The sequence below is a fragment of the Eschscholzia californica genome, unplaced genomic scaffold (assembly GCF_041429995.1).
Source record: "Eschscholzia californica isolate CP2 unplaced genomic scaffold, dmEscCali1.0.p SCAF_2, whole genome shotgun sequence".
Classification (NCBI taxonomy): domain Eukaryota; kingdom Viridiplantae; phylum Streptophyta; class Magnoliopsida; order Ranunculales; family Papaveraceae; genus Eschscholzia; species Eschscholzia californica.
The window spans coordinates 23,126,530-23,139,756 of NW_028238309.1; the positions used below are offsets into that span (position 1 = coordinate 23,126,530).

At 34.7% G+C, this 13,227-nt stretch overlaps 1 long non-coding RNA gene across 1 annotated transcript; it reads right to left on the minus strand.

The window, feature by feature from the left end:
- Positions 1–7,683: 7,683 nt before the first annotated feature.
- LOC147556988 (uncharacterized) lies at positions 7,684–13,208 on the minus strand. The gene is made up of 3 exons (XR_015233696.1): positions 12,993–13,208; positions 12,683–12,807; positions 7,684–10,917 (listed from the first exon to the last, which is right to left on the minus strand). It is a non-coding gene; the product is annotated as an uncharacterized LOC147556988 (long non-coding RNA).
- Positions 13,209–13,227: the final 19 nt, after the last annotated feature.

Below are 13,227 nucleotides of genomic sequence, written 5' to 3' on the forward strand. Positions count from 1 at the left end.
ATTCTCTAGAGTAGAGCTTGGCAAAAAGGCTAGCAGATCTAGAGGCCTTACTTATACGCATCCCTGGGGTTCCGACTCCATTTAAAAAGAGTCTGCCCCAAAGTTATGCTGACTCACCTTTTGTAGATGTCGTAGCTCTCGTTGAGATGCCCAGGAAGTTTTCCTTCCCAAATATGAAGATGTACGATGGTACGTCTGACCCCGTTGAGCACATTGCTTCTTACAAGCAACGCATGTTTACAACTGCTATACCAATGGACCTGAGAGAGGTGGCCGACCTAGCTTTGGGCTTTTAACATGAAAGTGAATTAGTTTATTTCTTTGAGGGCACCTCTAATTGGGGTCAGTTTCCTTGAAGAAACTATGGGGTTCCTCGATTTCTCAATCACTCCTCTTTCTTAAAATAGTCTTGGGCTTTTAACATGAAAGTGAATTAGTTTATTTCTTTGAGGGTACCTCTAATTGGGGTCAGTTTCCTTGAAGAAACTATCGGGTTCCTCGATTAATGCCTGCCCGAAATTCCATGTGCCCCATTGTACAAGCGGGCAGGGGCAGAATAATAGGGATGGACTACCTGCCCGTCTGCCTATTTATTTGGATAAAAATAAGCAAGCTTCTATAAATTTCTCAAACACTCTTCTTTCCTGAAATAGTCCTGGGTTTTTAACATGAAAGTGATTTATTTCTTTGAGGGCACCTCTTATTGGGGTCAGTTTCCTTGAAGAAACTATCAGGTTCCTCGATTAATGCCTGACCGAAATTCCATGTGCCCCATGGTAGAAGCGGGCACGGGTAGAATAATAGGAATGAACTACCTGCCCGATCTGCCTGAATATTTTGGTGGTCAGCGTGTTTAGCTGCCCGCCCGAACCGAGTCTAATATTGCCCGCGAGCTACCCGCCCGTACCATGGGGGTAGAAAAAAAAATTGCAAAAATACCATGGGGATAGAATTGGGAGAGTGGAAAAAATTTGGGGTCAATTAGGAAATTTTTGGGGCCAAAACGAACTGCCGGAAACTTATTGGGGCCAAAACGGCGAGTTTGTCACAAATAGGGGGCCAAAACGGAATTATCCCATTATTATATGAAAGAAAGAAGAAATGAGATAAGTACATTGGTGTTTACCTTTACTTAAGGCGATAGGGATATCATCGCTTGAGACGAAATCTGTTGATGAAGGGAGCAGGTGCAGGACTAGAATCAGAAGGTTTTTCGTCTGACATAAACTCATTTAATAGGAGGCTTAGCCTGCACTTGTTCTCGAAGAGGTGTGGAAGATGCAATGGAATGGACTACCAAATCATCATCGTCCCATGACGAATGTGAGTAGACGTAGATGTAAAGTACGGTGTGTCTTCCTTAAAGGTAACATCAATTGCAACGGGGAGGGTGAAATAGCAGCAACGTAACCTTTCTGAAGATGAGAATAACCAAAAAAGACACACTTTAACTATTTTTAATGATGGAAAGCCGACATCCTTAACATAACAAGTTCTTCCAAATGTGTGCGAATCAACAAGCCACAATGCGGGAAAAGAGTCGTATAAGCAATCTCATCATTAAGAACAGAAGATGGCATGTGATGGATATGAAAATAATGCCGCAAAAACAACATAAACCCAATTGATTTACTCAAGAAAAGTTGGACTCACTTAGGTCATCCGTCGAACGGAGAAGTTACAATTGAGCAAGTAACAAAAGTTAGTAGCGGTGTACTTAAAATGTAGAGACCTCCAGAGTCATGTGATGTACCAGTAATCTTCTCTGTCGTAAGATCCTAAAACAAACAATGATCAAGAAAACATGAGATGCACCAATTGATTTTACGAGTATGCTGACTGGTGTCAGATTAAACCATAAATGCGGTAATGTAAGACAAATGACAAAGGTAGCAAATGGTTGAGGGTAATGGTGTTAAACCCACAAACATAAGATAGTGAGCCATCAGCTAAAGTAATAGCTGTAATGGATGGAGTAAAAGTATAAAAGAGACTAGGATTAACTGTCACATTATCTGTGGCACCAACATCAATGATCCATTTGGAGGATTCAGAAATGAGACACGTGTTAGCTTTACCTGAATCAGCATTAGTAGTAACTGAAGGAGATGAACACTTAAGTGACTTAATATTCTGTGAACATGGCAAGTTCATCACTATCTCATGAGTGCATACTTATTATGTCTACTTACCATAACACCACTAAGCGGAGCAGGTGGAGTACTTCCGTGCAAAGAACACGACTAAAAACAGCTTTACGAGATGTCATCTCAGAATCAGAGAAAATTGTGACTTAGCAGACTCAGATTCAGAAGAAAAACCAGCAAGAATACACATGATAGCCATCTTTTCAAGTTGTCTTTGTTGCACCTTCACATCAAGACTAAAAAGCAGCAACATTATTAAATTCCTCATATGACTTCTTGAATGTCGTAAAATAGTTCCCAAGGGGTTGATATTGTTTCTCTAATTCATAAACATACGGATTCCTGTGGTACAAAAATTCCAAATAGTCCATTAGTTCTTTAACAAGTTCGCAATGATTGATTAACACTTGCCCCACTATAATTCTGAATTTGAATGAACAAAAGAGCATTCTCTCAGAGCCATGTTTGTCTGTAACTCTCTTTCTCCATCGATCCTCACTTGGAAAATCATCCATCAAATGCTTATCTCTGTATATACTACAAAGACTACAAAGATAAAGACGAACAATTCTATTTCAGTCTATATATAGTTAGAACCATTTAGCTTGTAATTTTAGACAACATCGAGACCGCATCCATTGTAATAAAACATTAATATATATCAATAACAGTGAAATAAAGTGAGAAGACAACCAACACAACAAACAATGAAAGACGGGGATGATATGGAAAAACCCCGAGTCAGCGATTGAAAAATGTCGCAGCTTTGGGGCATAAAAAGAAATCTCTGGGGCATAAAGAATTGGTTAATCAAGATTCACTTATGGGGCATATTTCTTTTTAGTCCAAAAGTTTAGTAGATTGAGTTTTGCTCCTGAATCTCAATCTTCCCTTCATTTCCACCACCATAACAACCCACAACGCCTTTTCCAATCTCCCGTCACTTACCACCATTTTTGTTCTCTCTATCTTCTTCTTCACTCTTCCTTTTTCTGTCACCCGTCACTTACCACCAGTTTAGTAGATTGAGTTTTGCTCCTTAATCTCCATCTTCCCTTCAACTCTACCGCCATAACAACCCACACCGCCTTTTCCAATCACCCGTCACTTGCCACCATTTTTGTTCTCTCTATCTTCTTATTCACTCTTACTCTTCCTCTTCCTGTCTCCCCCTCTCTTTAAAATCCATCTCAAAATTCAGCAGATCTCAACCCTAAATTGTTTGTCACGACCATGGTCATGCTAATTACTTCAACTTAAAGATGACCATAGTTACTCTTTATAAAAAATAACCACAGGTAGATGTTCTCCCAATGTTCCTCTGTTCTCATTTAAATGCATGATCTCTTTAGGTCACATACTTTTAATAATAATTAAACCTATTTGTTTCTTTCATGTGAACACACTTTTTAACAGTACAGTTATGGGAATCCATTACTAACCAATCTCTCTCTCTCCCTCCCTTCCCCCTCATTTAGACATATGGTTTCTACCATTGGCTGGCGTGTAGTAGTGAATTATTTGATATTTAATTTCTTGATTGGGTAAGGACTTCCCCTTCTTGGTTAACACAGATAGAAGAAGTCCCTTCGTCTTTTTCTTCCATTGATAGAAAACTCTAGCAGATTTCAGATTTATTGGATTTCTAGAGACAAAAGAAGACAGGGAGATGAAGAGAAAAACTGAAGAAGAAGAAGAAGAAGAAGATATAGAGAACATAAAAGGACGGTGAATGAGTGGCGATTAGAAATGACGTATGGCCGAAGGTTGTGGTGGTGGAGATGAAGGGAAGATGAAGATTAGGGGGAAAAACTCAATCTACCTAAATTTTTGGACTAAAAAAGAAGTATGCCTCATAAATGAATCTTGATTGACAAAGTTTTTATTCCCGGAAGATTTTCTTTAGTTCCTGAAGCCGCAGCCTTGAAAAATCGTTGATTAAGCAGCAGCGAAAAACAACAAATAGTAGAAATATATGACCTGATGTTCTAAAAGAAGACCCTCACTCTGAAATAACAAAAAAAAAATTTAATAAACCCTAATTTTCTGAAAATAATCTTTGATGGTTTGAAGAAAAGAAAAGAAAACCTTAATGCTCTAGAACCATGTTAGATTGAATTCCAAATTTATTCCTAATTACCAAGCAATATATATATATATATATATATATATATAGATATATATAATAAACCAGAAGGGAAAACGATGATTAGGACAAACATCCTTTTTTTAATAAAGGATATTGTCTAGAAGCCCTTCTCAAAATTTAACTTATAGTCCTTCGTAGAAATAAAATAACCTATTTCAAGAAGGAAATAACCGTGTCTTTAGAAAAAAAATAACTAATTAAAAAAAGGAAACAAAAGATATTTCAAGTGTTAAAAAAAAAATTAAAATCTCTATCAATAAAATAATAACTAATTTAAGAAAATGAAACAAAAGAAAATAATACAGAAAATTACGATATTGAGAATATAACAATATTAAATATAGAAAATCGGGTGATACGTTTGGAGAGAGCGCCTAAAACAACACTATAAGGCGACTCTAAAATCACTGAGTTAAAATTTCGTCACATTTAATTAATACAACTGTCCGTGCCTTGGGCACGGGATCTACCCCAGTAATATATATATATATATATATATATATATATATATATATATATATGTCAGAGTTAAGATTATATCTTAGGGTACTATACAACCAGAAAGTACAATATTAGGAATCTATATAAATAAGAAAGAATTAGACATCAAATATGCCACTATCGTCTAACAAATATTTAGTACACAACTGACAGGACTCAAAATCTAATATATAAAAACAGGTCAGTCGGTTATTTTGGATAAATCTGACCGTCCATTTTCGTTGGGAGTTTGATAGAGATCACATTTGACAGTTGATATAAATCCCTCTTTATGTCTCTCAAAAGGGAAGGGTAACAGTGTCATTAATTAATCAATTTTTTCAGTACGGTAAGGATATCCCTGGAATAACTGCTACCCCACTTTCTTCTCATTCTACTTTTCTCTCTCACGATTTCTCCAACAAATCTCCCCACTAAATTAGTCTGATGTTGGAATCTTTCCACGAAATAAGTTACAATATCCATAGGATTATATTTCTCTCTCTATTCTCTGCAATTATATTTCTCTCTCTATTCTCTGCAATTCTCTAAAATTATGAAAGTTTTTAATTTGTAGGAAGAAGTTGAGGATGTTACGGCATTAGCCAAGAGGAATCTGAAACCTAGTTGAAATAAAAATCAATCTTACGATTAAAACAAATACTCCCTCCGTCTCAAATTAAGAGACCCACTTTCCCTTTTGATTTGTCTCAAAATAAAAGACTCATTTCTTTTTTTATCATATAAAATCCATCAAATTTCCAACATTGTCCTTTATCTCTATATTATACATTTCTCCTCAAACATATATTTTTGGTAACAATCTAATTTGGAAGAAAAAATAACATCCAATTTGGAAGCAAAAATACCATAAAAAGGCATGAACAATTTGGATTGTTACCGAAAATAATTTGATCATTAAATAAAATACAAATTTCTTCCACTTATTTTTGGTAAAGGAATTTAATTTGAATTTAACCAAAAAGAGGAATCTCACTGTGAGCATCAAATGAGGGTATAAGTGGAAGAAAAGATATGTGAAAAATTTGTAGGAATTTAGGTCTGGGACTCTTAATTTGAGACGGAGGGAGTACATTAAATAAAAAAACTCTTTTCACCATTACTGGAACTAAACTACAACCTCTATCGCCAACAACCCTTGGTTGGAGTGGTAAGAGGTATAATCTTCCACCTTAAAGGTCAAGGGCTCGAGGCACACGCTGAACAATTCAAAAAAAAAAAACTATAACCTCTATCACTCTCAAACATATAAATGAAGAAGATTTTCTTCTTTGTCTTCCTCCATTACTCTCAAACAGTTAACAGAAGAGAACCTTCTTGTTCTTTTTTCATCATTATTTCAACTAAACTGAGACCTACATCATTCTGAAACATATAAGAAAAAAGATTTAAGTTTCAATCTCTCTAATTCATTTGCCATTTTATAAAAGAAAATAATTTAAGTTCCAATCTTTCTAATTCACCTGCCATTTTATAAAAGAAAAGGATTTCAATTCTAGTCTCTCTAATTCACCTGCCACTATATTTTATAAACCCCTTATTGGTGAAAGAAAAAATCTCAATGGATGAAGATCAATACACCGATTTCATGACAACATGTCCTCTGAGATAGACCAAATTCTCGTTTATAGATAAGAGAAAATAATAATAGAGGATTAATCCTAAGAGCAAAATGGGAAATATCTCATTTTTCTTCCCTCAGCTTGTTTTTAAAGATTAAATGTCACCAAGAAAAATATAATAAGAGGGATTTGATAAGAATCAAGAGTCTTTGGTCTATTTGGCTACCAAAAATCCTATGACTCTAAAATCTTAAGAATTCCTTATTCCAAAATTTATATTGGACCATAACACACCCTACCCTCTAGGACTTGCTAAGATTTTTGATTAATAAACCTAGATTTCAAACTTAAACTCAACAAAAATATATTTACATCTACAAAACAGTTATTTTTAAAATATATTTTTTCAGAAATTATTATTTTTTTTTTCAAAAAAATGTTTTTTCCTGAATAAAAAAACTCTTCTCACCATTACTGGAACTAAACTACAACCTCTATCGCCAACAACCCTTGGTTGGAGTGGTAAGAGGTATAATCTTCCACCTTAAAGGTCAAGGGTTCGAGGCACACGCTGAACAATTCAAAACCTCTATCACTCTCAAACATATAAATGAAGAAGATTTTCTTCTTTGTCTTCCTCCATTACTCCCAAACAGTTAACAGAAGAGAACCTTCTTGTTCTTTTTTCATCATTATTTCAACTAAACTGAGACCTACATCATTCTGAAATATATAAGAAAAAAGATTTAATTTTTAATCTCTCTAATTCATTTGCCATTTTATAATAGAAAAGAATTTAAGTTCTAATCTTTCTAATTAACCTGCCATTTTAAATTAACCTGCCATTTTATAAAAGAAAAGGATTTCAATTCTAGTCTCTCTAATTCACCTGCCATTTTATTTTATAAACCCCTTATTGGTGAAAGAAAAAATCTCAATGGATGAAGACCAATACACCGATTTCGTGACAACATTGCCTCTGAGAAAATAATAATAGAGGATTAATCCTAAGAGCAAAATGTGAAATATCTCATTTTTCTTCCCTCAGCTTGTTTTCAAAGATTAGATGTCACCAAGAAAAATATAATAAGAGGGATTTGATAAGAATCAAGAATCTTTGGTCTATTTGGCTACCAAGAATCCTAGGACTCTAAAATCCTAAGAATTCCTGATTCCAAAATTTATATTGGACCAAAACACACTCTACCCTCTAGGATTTGGTAAGATTTTTGATTAATAAACCTAGATTTCAATCTTAAAATCAACAAAAATCTATTTGCTTCTACAAAACAGTTATTTTTAAAATATATTTTTTCAAAAGTTGTTTTTTTTTTTAAAAAATGTTTTTACCGAAAACCATTTTTTTCTTCAAAAATAGTTTTTCTCCCGAAAATCATTTTTTCCTTCAAAAAATCGAATATAATCGTTTTTTCTCCAAAACCCGATTTTTCCGACAACAGTTTTTTCCTCAGAAACCAATTCTTCTCCAAATATTTTTTTTCCTGAAATCCGATATTTTCCTGAAAACAGATTTTTCCTTGAAAATTAGTTTTTTTTCCCAAATTGTTTTTTTCCAAGAAAAACGATTTTCGAAGAAATATGCTTTCGAAAGAAAGAAAAATAAAAAACAATTTTCGTGAAAGAAAAAGTTTCATGAAATCTCAGTCACCGAAAAAAATAATTTTGGGAAAAAGAATTATGAAGAAAACGAAGGGTTCTCGAATGAAACGAGTCGCGAGAACAATGTTCCTTCAATATTTTTTTTTTAAAGAAGTGTTAAAAAATACTCAAATAATAATAAATCATAGGATTCCTATTAATTGTCAAACAAACTAAAAAATATTACTTGAATTCATGAATCCGCAGATTCATGATTCCGTCAACCAAACAACACTATAAATAGAAAATGAATAAAGCTAGCAACGACTAAGAAGATGAACATAAATGTAGGGCGGATTCATCATTCTGTCAACCACAATAGAAAATGAATAAAGCTAGCAACGACTAAGAGGATGAACATAAATGTAAAGCATTACAAGAGCAAGAGAAACATTTAATCGGGCTTGTTAAGGATAGTTACTAATTATAACTAAGTAGATAGTTCAGAAAACATTCGACTAAAATTTTGGACGCATGCAATCTAGAAATATAGGTAGGAAGCTGGTTGGAAAACCCAAACTTGTTTCTATAGATAGTTTGGGTCTAAGACCCAAAGCGTGGGCCCTAATAACCATAAACCCAATATAAACACAAAATCCAAAACCATTTAAATTTCACCAACAAATCATTTTTACATGACACCTTATTTCACTCTATTAGACAATTAGACAAAACATACATAACCCAAACGCCTTTTACTATTTAACTCATTGCCTAAAAAACAAATATGTTTCTACATATATCTACAAATTCACTCCAACACGGATGTAGGAAAATGGTATTAACCTAATGTACTGTTTATAAATGGCATTTCACCCATCGCCCCATTATTTATCTTGTTATTTTTTTTTGAAGGTCGAGTACGGTTCGACGAAGTCATTACAAAGAAGTTATATATTATTAAGATGTGATATGCACGATAACCGCGCCAAATTAAACATTCTAAACTACCGGACCTAAAACCGTTCTAAACTACTGTCCTAAAGGCCATCTAAACTAGTGTCGGGCATCTAAACTAGTGGCTTAAAGCCCATCAAATAACCTTCAGTAACCCAACTTCAATAAACCATGGATTCCACCTCTGCTGGGAAATATCTGAATCACAGTATTGCTTAACACATTGTAGTAATTTTTCATACCTTGTGTCTAAACACATCAATTTATTCGGAGATGGAGATCACAGTACATGCTAAATGAACAGATCAAGTTGTAGTGATCGATGAGAAAATCATAAATAGTTCTTCTCTGTTGTTCATTTAGTGTGTAATGCGTTATAATTTTTTTATTTTTGCATTTATTTGGCACAAATCAATACCCTGTTCGAAACAAAAACATAGGTAATATTGGTGCCAAACAAGTCAAGTAATATGGTTTTCTGCCGGCGTGTTGTTTTAATACTTGATAACTATATGTACCATACTCAAACAATCTGAAGATACCAAAGTAAATTGTATTTCCTCCTTACAATACACAAAGGATTTGGGCTCTTACAGATCCCGACTGATCTATGAGCTCCTTGTCTTACTCATTTGTCTTGGCATATTTCACTTAAATTCAATGTCTAATTGATTCATATGATGTGATCCTCTATCGTATATTAACCTAAACTAGTTCTCAGTGTCAAGTTAGGCATTGGAAGAACCACTACATCAAGCAACTTAACACTTCCTTCAGTAGGGGTGGGAATTGGTCCGGGTCGGGTCGGTCGGGTTCATGTCATTCATCGGGTCGGGCCGGTCGGGCTTTGAAACTCTATGTCCATTCGGGCTTTCGGGTTTGATCGGGCGGGTAATTTAAAAAACCCTAGTGTCCAAAACCCGTCCAAGTCCGTCAAACTTTTCGGATTTCTCTGGTATCGAGCGGTCGAGTATCGAGTTTTCACCAAAGTTTCAAAATATCTCGATCGAAATGACAAAAATATTTCTATTTCGATGGTACCGAAATTTCTATTGAAACTAAAATTTAATTTAGTTTCTCTTAACAATGTTGTGTCAAGGACACTCCGCACTTGGACAACAATATATGTATGTATATCTATCTATATTATACACTTCAAATACTTTAAAAATATTTTTGTATATGTTATATATGCATACATAAATACATACAAGTAAGCATACATATAATGTGCATAAGTATTATCGCATAAATGGATGACATTATTAAGCGGGTTATGTCGGGTAAAGATTATCGGGCGGGCTCGGGCGGGATGCCGGGTAGCACCTCAAAAACCGTAACCGACCTGTTGATTTCATCGGGTCGGTCGTGCTAAACCCGCCTTCGGGTTCGGGTACCCGCGGGCTCTAACGGACTCGGGTACCCGTGACGGATTTCGGTTTTGCGGTTTTCCCAGCCCTATCCTTCAGCGGTAATTTTTCCTATTCCAATCTGCCCATGTTGAAAACATAGACACGACACAAAGCCGCTAAAGCAATCACCGGATAGAACACTAATGGTGAATTTCAAGATAAATTATTCAAGGCCAACAAAGCATCCGAAGTGAATCTCATGTTAGAATTAGACTATCAATAACTAATTATGTATTGCAGACGAAACTGATACTCTAAGAAGTAATAGAAAACCAGCTTATTAGAAACACCAAACATTAAGGAAAAGAAAGATAGAACAATTACCTGACCTTTGGCAAGGCGTCTCCTAGTAGCCTTAATCCTTTTTGGTCGAGGAACAAGAGGCAAGAACTTATTGTCCTTGTAAAATGAGAATCAGTATTTGAGCAATTGACAATCTCACCATCTTACTGCATCAAAAGACAACTGAAAACCTAACCAGATCAGATCTACCCTAAGAATACATTAACCTATCTGGTTGAAGTTCTAACTCGAAATCCCTGCAAACTCGTTTCTCCTTTCCAGCCTTAGCATCCCTGACATTAGAGAACCTAAGAAATTCAAGAGTATTAGTAAATGAGAAAGAATGAAGTTAAATAAAAAGAAAATGACTAAAGCCAATAACGACTAAGAAGATGAACATAAATTTGGAGCACCACTCGAACAGGAGAAACATGTAAATGGGATGGTTAAACATAGTTATTATTTACAATTAAGTAGATAGTTCAAAAGATATTCGAGTATTACTGCGCACGCATACAATCTAGAAACATAGGCTAGAAAGCTGGTTAAAAAAAAACAAACTTGTTTACTATTAGAAATTTTGGATCTAAGGCCTAAAATGTGGGTCTTAATAACATCATAAGCAAAAATCCGAACTTTTAAAATATTTTGGATTCCCCCAAACAAATCATTTTTGCATCACAATGTATTAGAAAAAATGTAAATAACCCTACGCCTTCTACTGTTTAATTTCATGCAACTTAATTTGCATTACGTAAAAAATAAATCTATTCCTACACATATCTACAACTTCACTAAACAATGTATTTTTTATACTGGGCCTTTCACCCATCTCCCCATTATTACAATATTCTGTTTGTCAGGAAAACCAAATTTAGTTTGTCTATATACTTCCCTTCAAATTTTACTGAAATGTATGCTTCCAAATATGAAAACGTATTATATAGATAAACAGAAAGATATGAATCACAGTAATGTTCAAAATATTGTAGTAATTTTTAATACCAGGAGACTTGACACATCAAATTATTCGTGGCGGAGATCATATTACATGCTAAATGAACAAATCAAACTGTAGTGATTGATGAGAAAATCATAAATAGTTCTTCTCTATTGTTCATTTAGTGTGTAATGTCTTATTATTTATTTGTATTTAGTTGGCACAAATCAGTATTCTGTCTGAAAACCATTTAAGTTGGAGGCTAGTGGTCTTTGAGGCTTCTTCGGATCCAACTAAGGGAACCTATGAATCAGTTCGGAATTTATCACCCCATGTTATTACGTAAATAAGTAAGTACATCTGTTCAATTTCCTCGTTGGTGTTGGTTATAAGTTCTTATACCTGCAAAATTTATCGCGCAATGTCACAATAATATTGGCTATTGGCTCCGACAAGCTGACACACACACACAAACACGCACATACAAGCAGCGGGATCTGCTCGTACTATTTCAAGAACACAGATCATATTGGTGCCAAACAGGTCAAGTAATATATATGGTTTTCTACCTGCCTATTGTTTTAATACTTCATAACTAAATGTCCCGTACTCAAATTAATTGATGATACAAAAGTAAAATGTATATTTCCTCCTTACAATACACCAAAGATTGGGTTCTTAGAGATCCTGACTGATCTATGAGCTTGTTTGTCTAACTCATTTACCTTCACATCTTTCACTAAAATTCAGTGTCTAATTGATTCAAATAATGTGATCTACTCTATCGTATATTAACCTAAACCAGTTCTCAGTGTCCAGTTAGGCATTGGAACAACCATTACTTCAAGCAACTTAACACTTCCTTTACCAGTAATTTTTCCTATTTCCATCTACCCACATTTAGACACGAGAAAATGCCATGCAAGCAATCGTCTTAATGAACACTAATGGTGAATTTCAAGATAAATTATTCAAGGCCAACAAACCATCCAAAGTAAATCTCATGCTGGAATTAGACTATCAATAACTAATTTTGTATTGAAGACAAAACTGATACTCTAAGAAGTAACACAAAACCAGCATTTGAGCAATGGATAACCTCACGTTAAGAAAAAGAAAGATAGAACAATCACCTGACGTTTGGCAAGGCGTCCCTGATGCCCTTAATTTTTTTTTGGTCGAAAAACAAGAGGGAATAACTTCTTGTTCTTGTAAAATCACGATCAACATTTGAGCAATGGATAACCTCACCACCTTCCTGCATCAAGAGACAATTGCAAACCTAATTAGATCAAATCGATACCCTAAGAATACATTAACCCATTTCGTTGAGTCCTAACTCAAAATCCCTATAGACTCGTTTCCCGTTTCCCGCCTTGGTAACATCCCCGACATTAGAGAACCAAAGAAATTCAAGAATGAGAAGAAGTAAAATATTTTCACCTTGTTTGCTACATGAAGCTTCTTGCCTCTGTTCTTTCTTTCTTCTTTCATTTTCTTCCTGGACTTCTCATAACTGAATTATAGTGGAAAAACTACCCTTAACTGTTATTGGGGTTTTCCAAGTTTTCTCTATAAATTCCTTGACTAAAACACAAAATGAGACTTCTCTGTAAAAGGTACAGATAGCTTCCAAATTTCCATATTACAGTAGCTTTGTCTTCCACTAACATGATCA